Genomic DNA, 24,053 nt, shown 5'->3' with positions numbered 1-24,053 from the left:
CGTGAATTGAGGAAACAAACAACCCTGTACAAATGATGGTCTGGCCCGAGGCACCCAAATAAAAACCATATGTCGTTCCGTCAATTCGAAGTTAAAGGGGCATTCAAGTGTTTTTCGAGTTCGTGTTTTGATGATGACAGCTGAATTTAGCCGCCCTAAGTATGCTTAGAAACCAAAAAGTATAGTCATACGGTGATTATTTCTTTAATAAAAATGTAATTGAAGGCCGCCAAACCTCGGATTTATCCGAAAACGAAACCACTCTCATTGGTCCTCGCACGCTTATCAAAAGGAGCTCGGGCCAATGGCGTTGGACGACCTTCCGTTGTGCAGTGATCCCGAGGTAGCCACATCGGCCGAACCTCTTCGCCATTCGAGCTTCGATCATGGCGGAGTTCTCTACGCTCGAGGACCTGACGCCGTTAGAGGTTGAAATTCTTCGGCGGACAGCCGACCTGGGGAAGATTTTCTATGACGCCACTCCGACGTGCGATGTGGACGATAGCAGCGCTTCGGAGTCATGTTCGGGTTCCGAGGACGACGAAACGCAGACCTTTTCGGGCGTTCTTCGATTTGCGGTTGGGGCAAGTCGTAACCAAACCAACGTTTGACATCGCAGCGTTCCTTCTGGTACGTGATGTCAAACGATGTCGCCACGTTGACTTTCGCCTCGGGAGGACGGGGGGAGGGCTGGTTCAGACATGTGCAACGAGCGCGTACCTACGACTGCGTCCGTTGTAACCAGAGCGACCGGAACGATCGCTCTACGGTGCGCGTACCACACACCTGCAACCACTACAACAAGCGCAGCGGGTCGTCAGCACGGCGACCGCTTCTATACGCCGCCGTCGAGCTGTTTGAGCGGCCCCTCTAAAAAAAGGACGCACTGCAACTCAATGCCGTAACAGAATATAGACAGACAGTTTTCTATAGCCGGAAGCTTTATTATTTTTTCATGATAGGCTTGCAGAATACAGTGGATGAAAAAAAATAAAATAAAAAGATGCAGTCTGCCTTCTTGGACGATCACGACTCTAATACACGACATTGCAATAGTACAAATATTACCACACGCCTTTTCTACGATTATAAAATACAATTTCCGGTAATGATGTTGATGAGCTTATAAGAAGGGCAAATTGCGTATTAGAAAATTTTTTCTTTTGGTCAGATGTCAATGGTTTAAAAATTAACACATTAAAGTCAAAAACAATTCTATTTAGACCCGTTAATAAATTAGTAAATATTACAAATCCCCTAGTGATTGGAAACGCGTCAATCGAAATAGTACATCAACACAAAACTCTTGGCGTGTACTTCTCTGAACATATGATGTGGAATTACCACATTGAATATTTAACGAAAAAACTTTCTCAAGTAGTGGGGGCAGTCGCTAGGTGCCGTAGTTTTTTGCCGGTAAACATTAAGCTAAAAATATACTACGCCTTATTCAGTTCTCTTTTGAATTACTGTCACTTGGTATGGGGAACAACTACGAAGACAAACTTAAATAGCATTCTATTACTTCAAAAAAAGATATTGCGTTTTATTGCGGATGTTCCGTATAACTATCATACTGAATCCTTATTTCATAAATACAAAGTAATTCGTGTAGAACATTTCTATTAGTACCGCCTACTTCATACAATCCGCTTCTCATCTTCTACGTTCATGAATTTTTTTATATTGCACTTCCGAACTAACTTTACATGAAAGCACAATGAATACACGTTTTCCAGAGAAATGGTTGGTTCCTCGAAATCGCACAAACTACAATCTTCAGTCTCTTCACTACAACATTCCAACATTCTTAAATAAATGGCATCTTCATAGTAGCAATGCTTTTACTCTTCCTAAAAATAAACTTCGCACTTACTTAGCTTAAAATCATAAGAAATTTTTTTTTCTTTTTTTTTTTTTACATGCTGGTCTGACGTTGTGGCGTGAGAAATGTATTAATTTGTGATATTATATACTTTACAGAATGTACATAGGATATTTTCGCGAAGTTGCTGCTGTCATTTGTTACAGGACCCCAGACCCCGTCAAGCTGCTCACATAGCAGCTTTTTGTCTGGAGGTCCCTCCAGTGTATATCTGGAAAATAAAGCTTGAATTGAAATTGAAATTGAAATGTAATATAGCGGCAATATAGCAACGTAGAAATATGATTTCGTGATCAGATAGACGTTGCGAGCGTTCAGGATTGCTAACACTAATCACTTTCCTCCGGTGATGAAAACGCGTGAAAATTCGCATCCTTTATACGGTAATACCATGAACCTGAGCACACGCGTGAAATGCGCCAAATAAGAAACCCGGGCGATGTTCGAGGACACAAATGCCTAGAAAGCACCACTGTAGCCGAAGTAAACAAACACGATGGCACGGGCGTTTCTGCTGTCTTGAGAGTGCCGCCACGACATCGCCGCACGAGTAGGTGGATCTTCCCTTCTAGTACGTGCTGGGTTATCATAGCGACACACGACGAAAATTCACAGTCAAGGATATATAGCGCTTTCACCACGCCGTCCACGCCGACGATCACCACCGACGCCATGTTTGCGGATAGAAGGAGCCGGCCGGCCCGCGATCGGCACGACCGGCCTGCAACGCGCGGAGATACGTGCGCTTCCGCGCATCCGCAGGGAACGGGAATTAACCCCCCCGGAGGAAGGCAGGGAGAAAACGTAGTCCCTTGTTTGTGAAACGATAATTGCAGTATCGCGTATTCTAAACTAGAAATATTTTACGTCTTGTGAAATTATCATGCACAACATATTTAAATAAACTGAAAATTGTTTCTTCAGCGAAACTTTACGAAAACCGCCAAAATTTTCAAACATACGATAATTTCATTGGTCCTCGCAAGTACAGAAAAGAGTCCGCACGTATTTTATTCCTGGGTGATTAATAGGCGGTTCTGCCTTCTAAAACAGAAGGTACTCAATCACTGACACTTCCTTAACGCCATCGCACCAAAAAGTAGCTTCTCCAAAAACCGCTTGAGTGCCCCTTTAAAAGCTGCGCTTCTGCGCGGAAGTACAGCGGCAAGCTCCGTGTGAGCCCTGTTCAACCGGATTCCCCTTCTCTCCCGGCCTATTCAACTACTGCAGGAATGGGGAGAGGCAACTTGAACGGGTAGGTTTTAACGCGTTGACGACACCACGTGGTGGAGCTCGTAACTACGCCATTCCCCAGTCAGCCTTGCCCGTGTCATGTCACGTCTCCCATGATGCAACGCGCTCTCCGACGACTGATCCTCGAGTGCTCACTGGAACCGGTACTTCCGAAAGAAAAATATACACATCCGTTCAAAATACAAGCGCGTGCAATTGCCATTAGCAGATATTAGAGTTAACTATGTTTAACGTATATATGAACGTGTGGAGTATATTTTAAGATTCACTTCAATATGCTTTTCATGAATGCGCCGATGGCGCAAGTGACGACGTGACCTAAACCACCACGTCACTCTTCTAATCGTCAATGTGGACATATATATAGGGTCCGATCGAGAAAAGTAAACCCTAATTTTCGGCCCGCGTAAAACACTACGCATCGCAGAACGCTGAAACTCTGCCAGAATGTAACCCTAGCGGTCCAAACAAGATGCCAAAGTTTCAGCCCGATCCGATAAAGTAAGCAAAAGTCATAAGTGATTTTCTGAACATTTCAAATGTGAAAATGGCCGCCGACGGAGTTTTCGAACACATGGGGCTCTATCACACCAGAAACCGAAAACAGACAAAAATGGGCTCCATTTTCCCATTAATATTTTCAGAAAATCACTTATAACTTTTGATTAATTTATCCAATCGGGCTGAAACTTTGGCATCTTGCTTGGACCGCTAGGAATATTTTTTGGCAGAGTTTGAGCGTTCTGTGATGCGTAGTTTTATTACGCGGGCCGAAAAGTAGGGTTCACGTTTCTCAATCGGACAATGTATATATATATAAGTATGGGTGGTTTCATCTCAAATCGGGCAGGCTAAAAGGAACAAATTTTAATTTTGACAAAAAAAAAATATACGTTTGGGGACATTTGTCAAACGAAGGAGGGCGCAAACCGCATGTTCCCTAGATTTTTTGTTATCGAGTTACGAAGCGTAGGATTCGTGAAGTAGGTTCTAATCCACTTCAATATCTGTAAATTTATGCGGCCGTCTACTAACTTTTTAATGAGTTGTGCATGTGAGACACAATCGAAAGTCTTTGGAAGGTTGAGGCACATTAAATCTGTCTGTCCCCTCTCATTGAGCGAAGTCACAAAATCGTGTATAGTTTTTGTCGGTGTCGGACTATCAATAGCTTCCGCCAGAATTAGTGCTAGTTTTAGTTAAAACAGTGTAAATTCTCAAAGTACTCAGAGGTCACCAGATAATATGCGCTCAAGTATTTTGTAACAATTACGCAAGTGAGTTCAATATAACAGTAGCTTTTTACGTTAAGATTGCTCTGTTTTATCAAATAGGAAACATAGCTTATCAGGTTCCTTACGCTTTTAAAGTTGTTTTTTTCTCCTGTGCCACTAGGCGATAAGAGTTTTGTAAAACACGAAACCTATCGCTTTATTGTTCTGGAAACGGCTTCTGAAATATGCAAAGTGCAAATGCAATAAGTTCCTAATTCTTATATATTTCTCAGTACGCCATATCTGCGCCTGCTATGAAATTATTGATGGAAAATATAAAGTGTGAACTAAGTTTTCCTTTTCTGAACGATCAACTTTATGCAGCTTCTAGCTTTTAGCTGATCGTTAATCGTAACCTTTCGGTAGAGCTGGCGTCTTCTGCAGAAATTTTATCAATTTTATACACATTGTGGTGCTCTCATTAATGTTGACCGTATGTACATCTAGAAATTATAATAGCAACAACGGCGACGGACCTTTTAGAAGCACCCTTAATATTCCAAATGGAGCCTAAAAGCCTACTGTAGAAGGACAGAGAAAACGCCCAGATCAATAAAGAAAGCAGCTTACCGGGCGTGTCCTCGAAAAGAAGCGGTACGCAATAAACCAATCACGTCAGTGACTGAGAGTGGAAGTAAAGAGCACAGGGAGTCCTCCTATATGGCAGGTTGGTTGAAGATTTAGTTGCTTCAAACACCCAGTCAGCGAACGTCTACGTCCAAGAGCATCAGTGAGAAAATTGTATTACTGATACGATTCATAACATAGTATTGTACGTATTATTGTATATTAGGAACTTAGGGTACAGTTCAGAAACACAATAGTTTCTTATTCTATGGAAGGCATGCCGTCTCTGAAATTTTTTATCCCGCTCTTCAAAAGTGTTTTTAGACAACCAGCTGTTTTCCTGGTGACATTCATCACGGCTACGTTGCTGACAAGAGGAATAACTGCAGGCGAACCGAATGAGGTCTTGACCATGAAATCCTTGATTTCATCGGACCTATTCGACGACTTCTTGTCATCCTTCAACCCCGAAAACAAGCCCCTGGACATATTTGTGCCGCAGCATTGCCTTGTGGAAAACGCGACGATGTTCAAAACTTTTGTGAATTCCTTGGCATATACAGTCACAATCTGGACTGACGGAATTATTCAGCGTAACTCATGCGATTTCGAAATTTGCTGTCTTTTTAGGGGAACTTATGTTCCGATCTTATATTTTGTGTGTAGTGATCTTGTTCTAAGAGATTTATTGCGAAGCATGTTTTCGGCATATTACATGCGAGTGTTCATAATTTCTGAAGGGGTGACGTTCAAACGTCTATTGAGTGGCATACACAAGAGAGCTCCGTTTATGCCAGAATTTCCCGGAGCCAGTGGTACCTTCAAATTAATTCTGATTAACGGCAGCGTGCACATTCAAGACGAGTTCCGAGTTCAGTCCTTGAAAATCGTGCTCAACGATCAAAAAAACTTGCGATTTTGCGGCCCAAAAACCTTACGTCGTACTCGCTATAAACGATCTTGCCCTAAACGCGGCAAATATTGGCGCTCATGTGTCCTCAAACAACTACCTCTAAATGGAAGCCAGATATTTATCACGCGGGACCGAAATTTTCGTGGTGAGTACCCTAATCTAGACGTCACAATTGAACTACTGAAACATCGCTTAGCACACGTCAAGCTCAGTAATTTCGAAGTTACGCCGATAGATCAAATATTTAGTTCAGGAACGCTAGTGCTAAGCGAGTACAAGACACGGGAATCTGCTTGCAGCAATGTGGCTGCACAGTATTTACACCAGGTTGGTTACTCCTTTTTTGTCCCAAGGCCGGAACGTGTTTTGAAAGAAGCTGTTTTCTTCTTGCCATATTCATGGGAAGTGTGGATCGGGCTGCTCATATCCCTTGGGGCCTTTCTCGCGGTAATTATTTTGATCAACAAGATTTTCATCAAGGACACTCCGGACACCTTCACTTTTTTAGCTCCTATTTTGGCATCGCTCCTGCAGCAAAGTGTACGTGTCGACAGCGTTATTCTTGTGACTCAGTCGTCCCGAATGGTTCTTTGCGTCATAATGTTGTCGCTCTTTATTACATCTACAATTTTCAAAGGCCGGATCACGTCACTTCTTACTTCTCTGCCGTTTCAGAGCGCAACTCTGCAGTTCATATCGGTAGAGGATGCTGTCCAGAAAAGATATCGTATTTGTTTCCTCAATCACCTTCATCTTGTCCAGATATTGGATTATGATGACTACGAGAGCGCCATCCGGTATGAGGATTCCGTCAAGGCAGGTTCAGATTGCTTCGTGGCCAGTCACGACAGCAGTAATGGAAAGGTCATAAAAATTGGGAACGATAAAAAGGACACGTTCTTCATTTCAACGCTAGAACCGGAGAGCTCCGAAGCCCTACGACGGGAGCTTCTTAAAAAAGGTTACGTCGAAGCTGATGAGCCGGTGCTGACATACCTCACGGGGCCTGAAATAAGGCGGTCCTCTGTGTTCTTTGACGACATTAAGGACACGTTGACCCGTGGACTAGAGGCAGGACTCTACACGAAGTCTCGCTCACAGAGCGATTCCAAGAGCCCACATGGCCGAGAGGGCGGTGTCGGGCGTGCTTCAGAAATAGTTGTCAAAGTTAGCGATCTCAGACCTTTTTTTTTAATCTGGATTGCCGGGATGGTCTTGTCTGTGATTGTGTTTTTTGCAGAACTTAAGTTCTACCGTTCAGCATAGAGCTGTTGCAGAAAGCTCATTTCTTCGTTACTTCAAAACATTAATTTACCCCTGCGTGTGGCTCATGGGGCGGGGGCTCAATCAGAGCAGCGCGGTCGAAGGTTATCTACTTGAGATACCGTCCATAGCGCAGGGATCTTTTATCGTCGCATAAGACCAGTCCTAGTACGCAGCAGGTATCTGATTAAATCCTAGGCATACCAAGTGATGATGATGATGAATAAACCTTTATTTATCGAGCATCAGGTGCAGATGTCAGGGCACCCGCCCGGTGCAGGGCATCCTTAGTCCGGGATACCCTGGCTACGGCTGGCTATCCGGGCCCTTGTCACCAAGTCTTGCTGGATCCCAGGGTCCGGGCTGGTCAGACAGGCCATCCACTGCTCGTAGGATGGGCTGGGTTTTGGGAGTGAGGTCCGGGGTTGGTTGGCATTCCCATACCTGATGGTAAAGGTTGCCGGGAGAAGGACAAAAATTACAAGTGACGGGGTATTGAGCGGGATAGATGGCGTGAAGAAGGGTGCTGTGGGGATATGTGTTGGTCTGCAGTCTTCGGAGGGTGTGGCTTCATCTCTTGATAATCTTGGGTGCGGTGCCGGGTATTTTCTTCAGTTGTGACGGTAGTGGGCTAGTATGTCGGCATAGTTGATGAGCAGGTAGGTCGTGGGGGCAACAAGTGAGGTTGTTCCCACTTGGGTAATGGCCCGGTGTGTATGCGCGCGGGCAGCGGCATGTGCCGCCTCATTACCTTCGAGGTGTTCGTGTCCGGGTACCCAGACTAGGTGTACGTCGGGGAGCCGGGGGATGGTCTTGAGGATGCGAAGCGCTGTTTTCGAGATGCGTCCCCGTAGGTAATTCCGACACGCTGCCTGAGAGTCTGTGAGCACCTTGATTATATCGTCGCCTGCCGTTGCGGCTAGGGCGATGGCAATTTCTTCGGCGGCTTCTGTAGATGTTGTGCGGACTGTGAGGGCGGTCATTTCTTGCCCTGCTGCGTTGGTTACACATACAGCATGGGCTGGCTTATGCGGATACGGGGACGCGTCGGTGTAGCTTGCAGTTGGGCTATCGCCGTATTTGCTGTTCATGGTTCGTGCTCTAGCGACGCGCCGAGCCTTATTGTAAACCGGATGCATGTTCTTCGGAATCTGGGCTACACGAATGGCTTTTCTTAGGTGCAGAGGTACGCGTTCTTTGTGATCTTGCAAGGAGGGTGTCGCGTAGCCTAACTTTCTCAGTGTGGCTCGTCCGGTAGGTGTTAATTTAAGGCGTTCTAACTGGGAGATGTGATGTGCTTCTTGTAACTCTTACCAGGTGTTGTGAATTCCTAGTAGCAACAAATTCTTCGTTGAAGTTTTGGGAGGTAGTCCTAAGGCGGTCTTGTATGCTTCGCGCAGGGCAATATTAAGTTTTGATTTTGCGGTTGTTTTGAGGGACAAATATGGCGTGCCATAGGCGACCCGGCTAATGAGTATGGCTTGTACAATCCGTAATGTGTCAGATTCTTGCATGCCAAATCTACGATTTGATACACGGTGTATTAGGTGCATGAGTTGGGAGAGTGTCCGTTGAGGCGGTGCAATGGTGTGGAAACCAGATTCGTTTTTGGGGATCGTGAGGCCAAGAACACGGAGATGGGGAACGTTGGGGACAGGTTTTCCTGCTATAGTGATCTCCGGATCCGAGATGCTTCGTTTACATTGGTACGCTGTCTTTGTGCAGAGAGTAAGGAGGGCGGATTTTTCGGGGGCACACTCAAGGCCGCTGGCGCTGAGATACTGATATATTTCTTCGATGGCGCTTTGCATGGCGTCCTGATGCTCGCCCATGGATCTCGTAGGGGTCCATAGAGTGAGGTCATCTGCGTAGATTGCGTACCTTAGATGCGGGATATTTTGTAAAATTGGTTGAAGGTCCTTCATAGCGATGTTAAATAGAAGCTGTGATATTACGGAGCCTTGAGGGGTGCCTTTGGAGATGGTCTTAAATGTGTTCGAGCGGAGATGTCCGATGCCGATAGTTGCAGTGCGACCGGTGAGGAAAGCCGTGATATAGTCGTAGGTTCGTTCTCCGCAATCGATGGAGGTTAGTCCTTGAAGGATGGCTTGGTGGGAGATGTTGTCAAAAGCACCCTTGATGTCCAGCGCAAGGATGCAACGCTTGTGTGTGCTGGTGAGCCGATCGATGACTTCTTTTAGTTGCAAGAGGACATCTTGGGTGGAGAGATGGGGTCGGAAGCCGTACATGGTGGTCGGGAAATGGCCGTTGTCTTCGATATATGGAGAGAAGCGGTTTTGCACCATATGTTCCAGGAGCTCTCCCGCACATGACGTCAGGGAGATGGGTCGGAGGTTACCTGGAGCAAGCGGTTTTCCAGGTTTTGGTATTAGGGCGATGTCAGCATGCTTCCACTGGGGGGGCAGCGTGCCGGCAGTCCAATGTTCGTTCATATAATTTAGGAGGGCCTCCAACGCAGTGACGTCGAGGTTCCGGATCAACTTATTGTGAACCTTGTCTTGCCTGGCGTGGTGTTCCTGGTTAAGTTTTAAACCGCTGCTTCTATCTCCACAAGCGTGAAGGGGGCGTCCATTTCGGGATTGGGAGTACCCATGTACGGTTGGGCGGGAGGCTGGGTCTTGTCGCTCGTACCATGCCACGGTTTCTTGAGCTCCTCGAGGAGCTCTTCTTCTGTGCCTTGATAATTATGAATAAGCCGTCTGAGGTGATTGGCTGCGGTCGATCTGGATTCTTTGTTGCCCCTAAGGGACCGAAGCAGGTGCCACGTGCGCCGGGTGCCGAGGGTACCTTGTAGCTTCGTGCAGAACTGCGACCAGTTCTGTTGGCTGAGGTGTATGGCATATGTTGCCGCTTCTACTGTTATCTGGGTTATACGAAGGCGGAGTTTTCGATTGGTTCTCCGTTTTTTCCAGCGTTTGCTAGCCTTCGTCGGGCCTTCCATAGGTGTAAGAGGTGTGCGTCAATTGCGGGGCAGTCTTGGGTTAACGGTAATTCCTTAGTGTGCTTTTTAGCTACCTCCAACATTTGTGCTGTCCATTCTTCAATCGCGTGGATGGGACTGGTGGGTGTTATTTCCCGGAATTTTCTCCAGTCGGTGAGACGGGCAGTGCCTATTCTTTGTGCTGCTGCCTCATGATGGGGGAGCTGTAGCTGTATGATATAATGGTCACTTCCCATGTTTCTGTGAGGCATTCCCAGGTTGGATCTTTGAGTTTATAAGTAAGCGTAAGGTCCGGAGTAGTGTCTCGTGAGACACTATTACCCATCCGCGTGGGGGCATCTGGGTAATTACACAAGTGAAGATTGTTTTGTCTACTGGCTTCATGGAGTTGCCTTCCTTTTTTTGTTGTCCCTATGGTAACCCCATATTGTGTGATGCGCGTTGAAATCACCAATGATCACCAGTCCGTGCCCTTTTGTTCTTTGTCTAACGGTCTTGAAGAGGCGGTCAATTTCATTGAGGGGTGACGATGGGGGGCTATATATGTTGAGGATGAAAAGGCTGGCTTGTGTCTTCTTTTTTGGGATAAGTTCTACGAAAACATAGTCCAAGGTTGTGGGGAGGGTGTGTGCCTGCGCTCTCTGAGTTGTCTGGACCAAAGTGGCCGTTCGTGAGGCAGGATCGGTGATAAACGTGGAGTACCCCCTGAGCGTTATCTAATCTGTGCCAGTTTCCTGAAGAGCGATAACGGCCGGCGAATGTACGTTTGCAAACAGTGATAGTGAATTTTGCTTGCCGCGGTATGAGTGACAATTCCATTGCCAAATCATCAATGGTGTTGGGGGATACCTTTTAGGGTTCACCACTATGGTTACAGAACCATAGATACCAAGGAAAGATACTTTAAATTAAGAAACGTAAAACACGCAGGCGAGCTTGTGAATGACGTTGGTAGTAACCCCGAGACGTAGGAACCAAAAAAAAGGGCATAACAAGCGTGAAGCCTTGTCATGTAACCTCCAGCAAATATGCTTGACTCTGCATTTCCGAACGTTGGTAGGAAACTTCTGAGTACTTAATTGTCCCTTAAATGCAGAAAGCCTAAGAACATGGCATGTGATATTGAATTTCTAAGCTGTGGAGTTATAACATTGATGATAACGTTTGCAAATGAATTTTAGGGGCAATTCTATATGGCTTTTAATCCCACACGTTTTTACATAAGGCTGTGAACAGTGCTGTTGACTCACCACTTTTGTTAATTACTGTCTCTTTTCATGCCCTCTTGCTGTCCAGTCAATTCGGAATTCCCATTCGCTCTTCTGCTGTAAGTGACACGTTACCACTTGGAAGAATGCACCTTGAATTCAACGAGCTGGATCTATCTGTCGTAGGCGGTTTAGCGACCTGATTGTTTTTCGACAAAGGCTTGAGTCAATTCTTTTTACATGGTTACAAGCTTGCTTTGTTGCCTGCATTTCTTCTTGATGATGACGGGTGTACCCCTATTTAGGCCCTGTGCTGTATTTGGATACCAATCGAAACTAAAGATTATTATTATTAATATTATTATTAGTATTAGTAGTAGTATCAGTAGAAGTAGCAGGAGCAGGAGCAGTAGCAGTAGTAGTAGTAGTAGTAATAGTAGGAGGAGTAGTGGCAGCAGTAGTAGTAGTAGTAGTGGTGGTCGGTGGACGCTTGTCGTTGAGGCTGTTCTTATATTTTCTGAATGGGAAGGTGTCGCTGTCTCTTCTGACACATATCTCTTCCCTGGTTGTATTGTTGATGTGCAACTCTACGTCATTGTAAAAGTGTTTCTTTCTTGTCCTATTTTTTTTATTGGGTTAAGCATTTACCACCTCACGTGTGTTAGGTATAGAAAGTGCTTAGGTGTGCTAGCACTACGACACAAAGGTCGTTCCTAGGAACCAAATAAAGCCGATTCTTACTTCTGGATTGCTTATTCTTATTAATGTTATTATTATTATTAAAGGCGCACAATCGGCGCATTTGCCAAACAAAATATTCAATTGATCATAAATAATTTGTAGCTGCTATTGAGATGTAGCGTTGAGGCTACATAAATATTTAATACATTATTTTAAAATACTCCAGTGGGAACCAGCAGCCCCGACGAGATCGGTTCGTAAAACCTTCAGTTTCGAGATCTGCTCTTCTTCGTCCACTTCGATCTGGCCACTCACTACAATATTCCCCTTCCCTCTTAGAGAGGAAGCGCAGTGACCAAGTGGTCGTCTTTCTTTTCTGACGTTAAGCGGAGTGGGCTTGTTTGCGGTTTCCGTAAAATGAACGCCGGTTTTTCCACTTGAGGTATTGTGAGGCAGACGGCAGAGGTTGCACTGTGTGAGTCCAAGTGGGCGGGCTTGACCCGGTCAATGGACAACACTTGTTTTTCTGTGTTTTTTTTTTTTTTATTAGCACAGCGAACGTTTTGGCGTCACGACAAATTACCGTAAAAGGGCCATCGAAAGGAGGTTGGAGGGGCGCTTTGACACCGCCATGCCCAACATCTGTACACTTTGCCAGATGAGGGCTGACGAAGGTACTCCGTGTGTATGGAAGTCTTGTAGCAGCGGGGCGTAGGTCTTTCATTAGGAGCCAAAACCGGGTAGCGTAGTCCTCGGCGCTGTCAATTGAGGGATTGAAGGCTTGTTGGAGACGGTAAAAATGCTCACCAGACATAGTTGTTCGGGTTCTTCTGAATACGCCCCCCTGTGCTTGTACCTATCTTTAGCATCTCGTTGTAGTCAGGTATGTTTCCTGAGGCGTGAAGAGTTGCCGTAGTTATTCCTTTGCTCAGATCAGGTAACACAGAGGACATCCGCAATGACCGACCGCTATCGCTACTGTACGCTTCATCGAAGTTATTTGTGATGGCAGTAAATAAAACTGCAATTTTCTTTAAAAACTGTATTAGTGCCAGTCCAACAGGGATTTATATCGGAAAGCTCTACAACAACACATTTGGTTATTTTTATGTCTGCGGTCTCGAAGGCCGTGTGAAGTAAGGGACAGGTGTATGCTGTATTTTTTAACCTTAGTGGGACTTTTGATGTTGTTGACCACCGCATTTTGCTGTCAAACTATCACAATATAGTGTATCTTGGTCATTACACCTATGGCTACAAAATTGTTTATAGCACAGAGCTTGCCTTGTTCGAGTAAACGGCAAATACTCGCTTAGATATGGTGTCACGTCCGGGGACCCTCGGGGGTCGCCGCTGGGGCCTGTACTCTTTTCTATTTTCTCTGTGGCGCGTCTAATACCTGTCAGACGGCAGCTAAAATTGCATTTACGCCATATGACATTCAGTGTAAATGTCATTTAGGCACTGCAGCACGGCAGCTGAAATGGCATTTAACCTAAATGGCATTTCAAGTACCCTGAGTTCGCCAAAGCGTACTCTCATCGGCAGCGCTCGACACAAGCTACGGGATTTCGAAAAAAAAACAAAAAAAAACAAAGTGATTAATTGCGAAAACAATTTTTACATCGTTTTAACTGCGAAAATAACGTGTTTAAAGTACATTTCGCACATAACTTACGCTCCTAATCGTTTAACCTACTCATGGCTCCAGTTATCCAGTAGGCCCAATGGCTCTGAACCGCTGAGCCTGCAGTCTGCTCGGTTAGGTCGGCTCTCGGTTTGTTAGTTCCAACTGCGCTCCACATTTACGCGTTTATACGCGAAAGAAATGGCACCTGTCAACTGGACCGCCCGAGAGACGCCGGCACACGAACGATGTGTAACGAACGCCTCGAAGGTCCTCGGTAGCAGAAGCGGAACGGCGGGTTCTGCCGTTCTGCACCAGCATAAGGGCGTTTTGAGAATCCCTCGGTTTCCTCAAGACATATGCCACAGTGCATCACATCACCGAAACCTCGAGGAACAAATTTGGGTAAGATATAACCTTGACGGTGCCGTAACCTGCTAAGTGAACAGGAGCACGCCGAACAATAAACCGAAGGGACGGCCGCCTAGTTGGGCCGTCCCTTCGGTTTGTATATTTTTCGGTTTGTATATTTTTCAACTAGGCGGCCGTCCGAAGGGACGGCCGCCTAGTTGGGCCGTCCCTTCGGTTTGTAAGAGTTGTATATTTAGAATTTCTGTAACCTAGCTGTGCCCCCATCACTGCTCCTTGGTTTTGGGGGGCGCTGGACTTTGTCAAGCTGCGAGTACGCAGCTTTTTTCCAGCCCCCTAGTCCCAAATGTAATTGTTTGTGACTTAATAAACTGATTGATTGATTGATTGATTGATTGATAGTATTTGATTTGCACGTGTGGGTCGTCGCATGCACTGCGTGCCTCGAATGAGTTCACTGCACGACCGGCTTAGTCGTGGTTCATAGCAGCGGTCTTCTCCTAGTAGCGCTTGAAATTTCGCGTTCGTTGCTCAGGCAACAGCTCCCGATGTTGGCTGACATGCCTTGTTAAATATACTACCGCTGGGTACATATTTCGGGAAGAATGCAAGACGACAAAAAGAGGTAACTTTTTGTTAAGTGGTACAAATCTTGTAAAGGGTTTGAAAACTCTTGTTTTTGACTATACGTGGCAAATCCTGGACAATTTAAGCAAACGATTAATTAAGATATGTTTCTGATGCTAGATATAATCACACGAAAACATGGCGCAATTTGATTTTTTGCATTATCACACTTAAACATTTTTCTGACGGTCTTAACTGTTTTCTTTTTAGATATATGCAGTTGCTTAATCTTTTTATCAATGATTTATAAGAAAGTGCAACTCGTACAAGGCTGCAGTTTTTCAATTTTTTAAATTATTTTCTTAAGAAAACCAGTTCAATTAACTTAATTCATTTCAACACAATGGCTGGGACTCCCCGCGTAAGAAACTGTCACAGAGAGCTTAAGAGTGCCTGGGGTGTACAATGCGCGACACCGAAAAGAATTCGCCTACATGAAAATTGCCCAAGTGCAGAGTTGTGGACGGCGAATGGGGATTTACTTTCAGTAGCTGGCGACGCCGAAATCTGAAAAGCGCATCGCTTCAAACGAGTCAGACCAATTGCTTTTGAGGTCCGCAAGATAGCGCCTGACGCTCGCCGCCAAACTTCCCAAAGATCGCTTCTTTTGCGGCCTTCTATTTCATTTTGCAAACTTTACGGTAGATGAATGTCAAACCTACTTTGACATGCCTGTCACTTATCTCGTACCTTGAGAACGGCGTAATCAAATCTAGATATAATAAACAGTCAATATCATAACAGCGAAATTTTGAAATGTTGTTAAAGGGTTGGCGAACCGAAATATGGATTTCAGAACAAAACAATGCAGGAGCTGTAGGTGGGACGCTACAATCCCTACAACACTACACGTAGGGCGATATCTCGAATGGACGGCCGTGTTTTCGGAAAGAAGAGTTCGAGATTGAAGCAGGCCGACGAGGCGCGTGACCGTCAAGATACCTAGTTACCTCCTCTTTTCGCTTCGCTCCCTCAAGGCGGCGATGCGCAGAAGTCGCGAGGCCGTTCCCTTTCCTTCATGGAGAAACATGACGTCAACATTCCTGCCAAATGCGCCTCTTTCTTTTTTAAATACGGTCATCCGTTCGAGATATCGCTGTATGAGTGATGTTTTGGTGTTTGCAGCGTCCCGCTGCACGCTTTTGCCGCCGTGTTTTGTGGAATCCAGATTTCGGTTCAGCATCCATTTAATGAGTAGTTTATATAAATTATATTGTCTAGTCTGCCTAGTCTTTTTTTTTATGAAATTATTTATTGAGAACTTAACTTTAAAAAAAAAACTGACCGAGATTTCTTTATTTATATTATCCACGTCGTTACATAAAACTTTTCCAGCCTGCGAAGTTCAGAGAAAGTTGGCACACAAAAACCCAACATTGAGCAGGAATCTTGTCAGTTCGTCTGTTCTCCGTGGCTCAGCACATTGTTAATCATGTTGTCGATCCGCTTGTTCACTAACCACTCATGCATTTGCCTGTTCCAATATAAAGTCAGCGATAACAGCTCTGACTTCAGCGCGAACTATTGACCTTCCGTGCCACTCGGTGCACGGGCCAAAAAAGGACGGCGGCAGGCAACGAACGGGTGCTAAGGGGGAGATTCATTTATTTACATTTCTAAGAACTAGTGTCCGCGGGTACGGCCGTGGGCGATGGTAATCCTTCCTGTGCATCAGCGCAGTAATTTCACCTCTAAACCTGGCCGAAATTAACGATGGACGTAATCAGGCGCGTCTGGTGTTCGTAAAACTGCTCGTTTTAGGCTCGAAACCAATTCCTAGCTCTTCAAGTGGCTCAGTATCGTTGTTTCATTTGGTATATTCTAGAAAAAATAAATTTGCACCTCAAAATTAGGCGAAAACGGCATCGAAAAGCAACAATCACGTAAACGTTGAAACCGAAACAAACGAAATTGAAGAAATCTGAATTTGGCGATTGCGCCAGCGCTTTCTAACCCCTACTAAAAGTTAAAAAAAAAAATCCAATTACACTCCGCGAGACTGCAGCTGGCTCCGCGGATTCGCAGGAACAGCGACTGCAACCCATCTACTGCCGACCGACCGCACTGCACAGGAGAGGCATCGCTGCAAGGCGCTTAAGTGCTCCACTCCTCCCCCACTACCGGTTGTCTCGCTAAAAAATGTTCCCGCAAGACCTGTTTTTTTTTTCTTTTTTCTAATGTAGACCTCTTCCTGTGAATAGCCAGCCTGAGACTCAATCTCTATCTTATGTTTAGAAGGCCAGTCTTGTCCCCTCGTCGTTCTCTTGTAACTTTTTATAGTTGATGGTGGTGGTCGACGCTCTCACCGATTCGATCTGCTGTTTTGTTCGAAGAAGCGCTCATATAAAGGCCGCATTGATAACCTCCGCATTGCCTGCTACGTGCAAATTATGTATTCAGCGTGCCCCCTCCCCCCTCCCCCCCCCCCCCCTTCCCTATTCTAACGCGACGGCGATAGAAAATTTAACAAGTAGCAATAAAGCGTATCTTTTGGAATCTTCATAATGGGATGCTTGTCCACCGCCTGACCTCCCGTACGTCGCGACCGCACGAAGTTTTGACGCGCCTCGTATAAGCGGTTTGAATGGTTTGGTCCTGAAGCCAGCTGTTACCTAAAACTGCCGGAGCTGGTGGAGGAGACGACGCCGCTTACGCCCTGCCTCCCGCTACATGCCGTAAATGTTCCAGGCGGTTCATCATGGACGTGACGACAATGGAGCAACCTTGACTGCCGCCTACAATGTTGCGGTTTTCGTTGTTGATATTTCTAAGTAACGATTGTACGAAGAGTATGTAACCTTTTGGGGAACGAATTGAGTAGAGCCGTCTATTACAACTCTACGACGTATAATCATCAATTCTTCGGACACTCCTGGAACCCAGTAAAGACGCCCTCGAAGTCCCACCCCAGCCGACACTTCAATCCGATGGAGACAATCAAGCGGCGGCGAGAGTTTCTCGTCAAGAGATACCGACGACACGCACTACGCTGGTATACCTGCCTATTCTCGCAAACAAAGGACCTATAAATGGACTATGAAGAGGACTTGGACGTTCACTTGAACGATTCAAATAAACGTCACGTGTGTGTATTCGAGGCAACCTTCACGGAGTTCTAGCCCTGAGTGGAGCTGCCGCTCCGCGCATTTTTACTTGAGCAGATGCAGCAATTATCCCGCTGAGACCTACGACTGCCGTGCCCCAGAGCAGCGAAAAAAAAAAAAAAAGATTATGCTTACTTTTTGCTACAGTGACAAACAAAAACTAACGACAGCCAAAGCCCCAAAGCACAGTCTTTCGCGATCTGACAGGCTTTGTAGCATAAAGGAGGTTCTGCTCAAACACGAGCATCATGCACTCGAGGGTACGTTTGGCAGACTCGCAATCACATCCTGCTTACTTCACGAGTTCCAAACGAGTAAACGCCTGCCAAAGTTGCCATTGCCAGCATGCTGCTCGTGTTCGAGGCTTGTCGCTGTCGTTTGTTTCTGTTCGTCTCTCTAGTGAGACTCGAGCATTACAGTGACGCATAGCGCAACGTCAAATTAAGCTCGTCACACGATTGGCCCAAGTGAAAGCGCGTCCTCTCGTTATCGATTTTGATGTTACGAGGGTAAATAAATTCATATTTTAGGTCAACAACAAAAAAACATATGCTCTTTTTCAGGAAGGTTTACTGCAAAAATAAATGGCAACTTCAGGACGCGGACAGGCCGACAGGAAAGGTCCAGCGACCTTCACATGGGGATCTTTGGCGGTAAATTTACTTGAAAAGTATCTGGCTCCTTACTTTTTACACGTTTTGTTTTGTACAACTAAGCGATAAGGATTTAATAAAACACAAAACTTATGTCGCTTTATGGTTCCTTAAACTGTTACAAAACTCTTTAAAATTCAACTCCATTAATTTCCTTATTCTTATATATCTCACTACGCCATATGTATTCCGGCCAAACCTCCTAACTACAAATGCAGAATCAAAAATGTAATATAAATTTTGTTTTCCCAAACAAACGATTTTATGAAGCTTCTAGATTTTAGCTGATCGTTAATCGTACCCTTTCGGTCAAGATGACGTTTTTAGCAGCGTTCCTATTATTTATACGCACATCGCGGCACTCCCGGTAACAAAGAACGTGTTTACACCTAAACCTTATCATAGCAACAGTTGCGAGGGAGCTTTTAGAAGCACCCTTAACATGACAAACGGCGCCTAAGTGCCTACCCTTGAAACACAGGGAAAGCGCCCAGCATCAATAACGAAAGCAGCTCACTGGGCGTGTCCTCAAAAATAAGCGGTCGAAAGTAAGCCAACCGACTCCATGACTCCGAGTGCTATACTTCGTTTCACCTTCCGATGGACCGCACCGGACGCCACGAGCTGTCCGAGCCAATCCATGGCTGTGAACATAGCACGTGTCTAACGGCTTCGTGCGTCCTTGCCACTGAAGTCTATTCTAGAAGGCTGGATCGCGGACCGCGTCCTCGGCAACTGGGGCTGAGTGTCGCCACCGGCTACCATTGATTGACGCCACAAAATGCATGGGACTCTGTGGGGAAAACGAGAAAAAGATTCGTTTCCCCCTTTCTAAGCTGTTGTCGGCACTGAAACATTGTGGCTGCTTTTCGGGAAGCCTGTCGAATAGCATGTGTAAAAACATCAAAACTGAAAGCCCCCGCAGCTCTTATAAATAAATGTTTTGTGGTCGAGAGTGTCTCCGCTGGGCGATAAATGCAATGCAACAAGACGAGACGAGAGTTACCTATATTTACCAGGGAGTCGGTGGCGGTTTCGGCAAGTTGGGTTTAGAAGACGACAAGCTTGATGGCTTTGCTACTCGGAATTCGCTCACTCCCGAAAGCCGCTGTCAACATTGAACTGTTTCTACATTCATCAACTTTTGGGCTTCTCCGAGGTCGGTGTTATTAATGGAAAGCTCCTTTGTTTACCTTACTACGAGAGCAAGTTTGCCAGCTCAGCCGTAGGTGCTCTGCCACGTTTAATTTTTAATTGGCATTCCAACGCTCGAAAATGCAGGTTCAACCTTTTAACACTCGATATAATGGTCGCATCACATCGTAATATACTCGCCCTCAAGTAGAGCATACAAGCTTAAATATTCCACATTCGTGTGTTTTTCCCAAAACCTTGCGTGTATTGCTCGGTGTCATGTAATGGCCGCCGGTGGCGCCACCGGCGGGTTCCCGATCCGCGGTCCAGCCTACTACAATAGAAATCAGTGGTCGTTGCTTCCTTACTGAAGGTCACGTGACATTCATTCGGAACTGGATTGGCTCCGGGTGGATCGTAGCGTCCTCGGCGGTTCATCGCTAGTTGAACCGAAAAATAGTGTGGGGCACAGGAATCCTCCTGTATGCTAGGTGCGGTGAAGACTTATAGTCCGTGAGAGGTGAAGAGTTTAGGGCAAGGGAAGGGAAGGATGGAGAAGAGAAAGAAGGTGGACTGTGTTGTAATTGAATTTATGAATCGCCACCAGGGTGCCCCTTTTCCTTTAATCGGCCTTGTGCGCGTGAATAAAGAAGAAGTGTAGCAGCGTTCGTCGGGGCTGGACGTGTCCTTTTTCCTTCGGCGTGTCCGCTTGGCCGCGGGCCGCCGCTGCCCTCCACGCCATCGTCGTCGTACCGTAAGCCTTCCTGCGCATATATCCTAATGCAGTATAGCCCCTCAAACACTACATTCTGGCGACGAGGATGGGATGTGAATTGTGGACCGTTATCTGTTGTTATCTCGAGAGGCAGGCCCTCTCGAGAAAAAATCGATTTCAAAAAGTCAACGACTGACGCTGTCGTGACGTTGTGGGACGAAGCCACTTCCGGCCACTTGCTGTGGTAGTCCACCAAAGTAATGAAGTAACGTTCTTTTGGTGGGGCTTGCTCAAGCGGCCCAACGATGTCGATGGCAAGCTTGGTCCGCGAACGGGAAGGAAATGCTACCGGCTGTAGGGGCGCCGGGGAAGCCTTAGCGGGCTTGTCGGTGGAGTGACAAACAGTGCAATGCTGGATTACGTTCTTGATGTTTTTTGCGACATGTGACCCTTCTCAGTTGAAGGCTTTCTGGGGCCTTGTCGAATATTACAGTAAGTTTATCCAGCACTGTGCCACCATTGTGGAGCCCCTTCGTCGTCTTCTACGCAAGGGTGTGACTTTCGTCTGGTCGTCCGAAGCCGACACCAGTTTCCAGCAGATCAAGGCCTGCATTCAGCAGGCACCCATTTTGACTATGTTCGACCCTTGCCTCCCAGTTGTTGTGTCCACGGACGCCTCAAACTACGGGCTGGGAGCTGTTCTACAGCAACAGCATGGATCCCAGCTGAGGACTGTTGCTTTCGCCTCCCGTTCTCTCACGGAAGCAGAGCGAAAATACTCAACTGGGTAGAAAGAGGCTCTCGCAATCCTCTGGGCCTGCGAGAAATGGCACATCTACCTCTGGGGTCGACAGTTTACCATCCGGACCGACCACTAAGCATTGGTCACCCTGATGTCTACGCAAGGAGCTGGCGTTCGCCCATTGCGCTGCAGGCGCGGAAGCCAGGCCAAAACAAACTCGTGTGAAACGAAAAAGGCCTTCATGAGTGATGAACGCTGTAAGGTCACGGCTTTTAGGATCAAGCCGGACCTGATAGTATGCTGATGCGAGATCCAACTTGGAAAAATGGGATGCTCCACTTAAGGAGTTCAACAGCTCGTCAATGTGTGGGAGCGGAAAAGAGTCGACAACGATGGCCTTATTCGGCGCTCGGAGATCCACACAATACGGATGCCGCCCTCTTTCTTCTTAACAACCACGATGGGCGAAACCCACTCCGAAGCACTCACGCGCTCGATAACTCCCTGCTGCTCGAGCTTCAGGATCTCCGCCGTTACTACGTCACGCAGGGTGATCGGCAGTCGACGGAGCTTGGCTTGAACTGGCGGCACATTTCGACGGACGGTGATCGTATGGGTTTGGTTTTTTACCAGACCTAGACCAGGTGAAAAGAGATCTTCGAAATGTTCGAAGCCAGCAGAAAGCTTGGAAACGTCCCTCGACGTAGCTGTGCTTGGTGTCCTCGGTGGAGATACACCTGGCACAGATGGCTCATGCACTCTAAAAAAAAAGGGTGTAGTGGGTACACCCACAGGGGGTGTAAGTGCTGCCACATATACTACACCCATAAAGGTGTACAAGTACACCTCCAGAACGAGGTGCATATATACACCCACATTAGGGGTGCATATGTGCACTTTTTTATACACCTTCAGCATTCGGGGGTGCACAGATACACCCCATACTGGGGTGTGCCGCTACTCCTTTCTTACACCCTCACTGTCGTTTCGGTGTGCAAGTACACCCCAATTTAAGGTGTACAAGTATTCCCTTCTCGACACCTACCAACAGGGTTTGCTATTACACCGTTGTTTACACCCACCCCGCTCATAGGGAACGGAGATACACCCGCCAACAGGGTTTACTATTACACTGTTTTTACACCCACCCCGCTCATATGGAACATATATACACCTCATTCGATGATGTACCATTACACCTTTTTGTGCACCCACCTCAAGGAAACCTGTAAAAAATGTACGCGCCCCGGGTGGTTGCAAAAAGGCAGGTAAACAGACACAACGGATTGTTTTCAAATCTCCTATAAGTTTATTAGACAGCCTATTCCGTAAACAAGTACAAACGTGCAAGCGATCAGTGAAGATGTACAACGAAGCTGTTACACAACTGAGGAGGTTACTGAGCGAACAAGAACCGGAGTGATTCTTAGGTAGTGGCTATTCTCTCAGCAGCCGGCAGAATTATTTACCCGAAATCGTGTCGGCAGTCGTCGCTCATTGTCGATATAATCACTTCAACGAACGACGTGTCATCGACAGCTCAGGTTAGCTTTCTTCTATAAACATCTTTTTTTTTTGTAATGAGCCGCCCCAGGCTATGTGCGCGAGGTGATATATAAGGGTATCACAGGTAGGGTGAACATTTTCTTTAATGAGCCGCCGCATACTGTCGCCACGAAGCGACGTGAACGGGTGGGCTGGGTCGGTGAGCGCACGCCTCAGAGACACACGCACGACGAAATGTCCCTACAGCGTGTATTTCGCGTAACGAGTAACGGTGAAACGTTAGTGTCGACGAAACGTGTCTAGAAAACGTGTATCAACGAAAAGGTGTCCATGAAACGCGTGTTCACAAAACGCCGGGAGAATAAAAAAGTCACCTGCAGTTATCACATGATTGTAAACAGCTAATGGCAGGCGACTGCCGATAGAATTTCGGGGAAATTATTCTCCCGGCTGCTAGGAAATAGACACTGCATAATTTTAGACGTAATCAGGAACGGAACGGTCAATTGCTGCAAAGGAGTAGGTTGCAGCGCACTTACGATGAAAATATCGGACTTGACATATGTAATCCGAGATAGATGTTGACACGGGCACTGCAGAACCACACAAACAGAAACACGGAAAGAAAGGGGTCTGTGAAGATTCAACACGATGTGGCAGAAGAAGTAATTTGCCAAACCGAACACTAAACGCATCACATGAATTCCTTGGGCTTTTTTGAAGAAATCGCTTGTTGCCGATGTACGTTGGACTTTTTAAACACTGGAAGCCTTGGTACACTCGAATACGTTGTCACGGAAGAAATCTCTGGCAGCCCCGCTAGTCGCAGCACAACACACAAGAAACTAGGCCGAGAATCAGACGTTTCCGGATCGGAAAGAGCTACTACGTCACCCGTGAAACCTTTGCCACATGATCACGCTCCTGCCATTACCCGCGCCCAGACAGCGGACTCAAGGCATAAAAAAAGCCTCCGATTCATCGGTCCGACGACTGCGTAGCCTGTTCCGCGCTTTTAGCTTAGGGAGAGAAAGAAAAGAGAGGAGTATACGAAAACAGCAGCTCCTTCAAGGCCAAAAGTGGTCGCCCTCGCGAAGGCTTATCTTCAGGGTTATCCCAACAATGAACGCAGCTAGAGGATTTGTCCCCTATATCCTCTTAAAAGTTCGACCCAAAGTTAATAGTGCAGTGGATGCTACCCGTGGCCTTGGCCTTCAGGCAGGTGCCGTGCTCTGCCTTATCTCTAGCTTGGAGACTGTAGTCACGTGATCCTACCCGGAGACCCGATTGGCCTAAAACAAGCATAGCGTCTACTCTACTGTCAATACCGAGTGAACAAAACAGTTCCATACTTGCTAAGAAACTGACCAACCCAAAAGTGACCCCCAAGAGGACATCCAAGCACACGCTGGTCGGGGCGCGTGGTTAGCCTGGCGGTGCATTGATACACCTAGAGGTTTTTAAGGGAGAGGAGGATGCTCATTGCCGGTGCACAAATACACTGGCTGGGCAACTGAGGGTGCATCTTTCAGGAAAGGGGTGCATGTGCTGCTGATACACCCGACTACA

General features: G+C 46.4%; 1 pseudogene; it reads right to left on the bottom strand.

Moving 5' to 3' along the window:
- Window positions 1-8,528: 8,528 nt before the first annotated feature.
- LOC115321462 overlaps window positions 8,529-24,053 on the bottom strand; it is a 53,348-nt pseudogene continuing 37,823 nt past the window's right edge.

The sequence above is a fragment of the Ixodes scapularis genome, unplaced genomic scaffold, assembly GCF_016920785.2.
Source record: "Ixodes scapularis isolate PalLabHiFi unplaced genomic scaffold, ASM1692078v2 PGA_scaffold4__175_contigs__length_147842914, whole genome shotgun sequence".
NCBI classification, from domain to species: domain Eukaryota; kingdom Metazoa; phylum Arthropoda; class Arachnida; order Ixodida; family Ixodidae; genus Ixodes; species Ixodes scapularis.
Note: the sequence above shows the minus strand (reverse complement) of the source record. Positions and strands in the feature narration are given on the sequence as shown.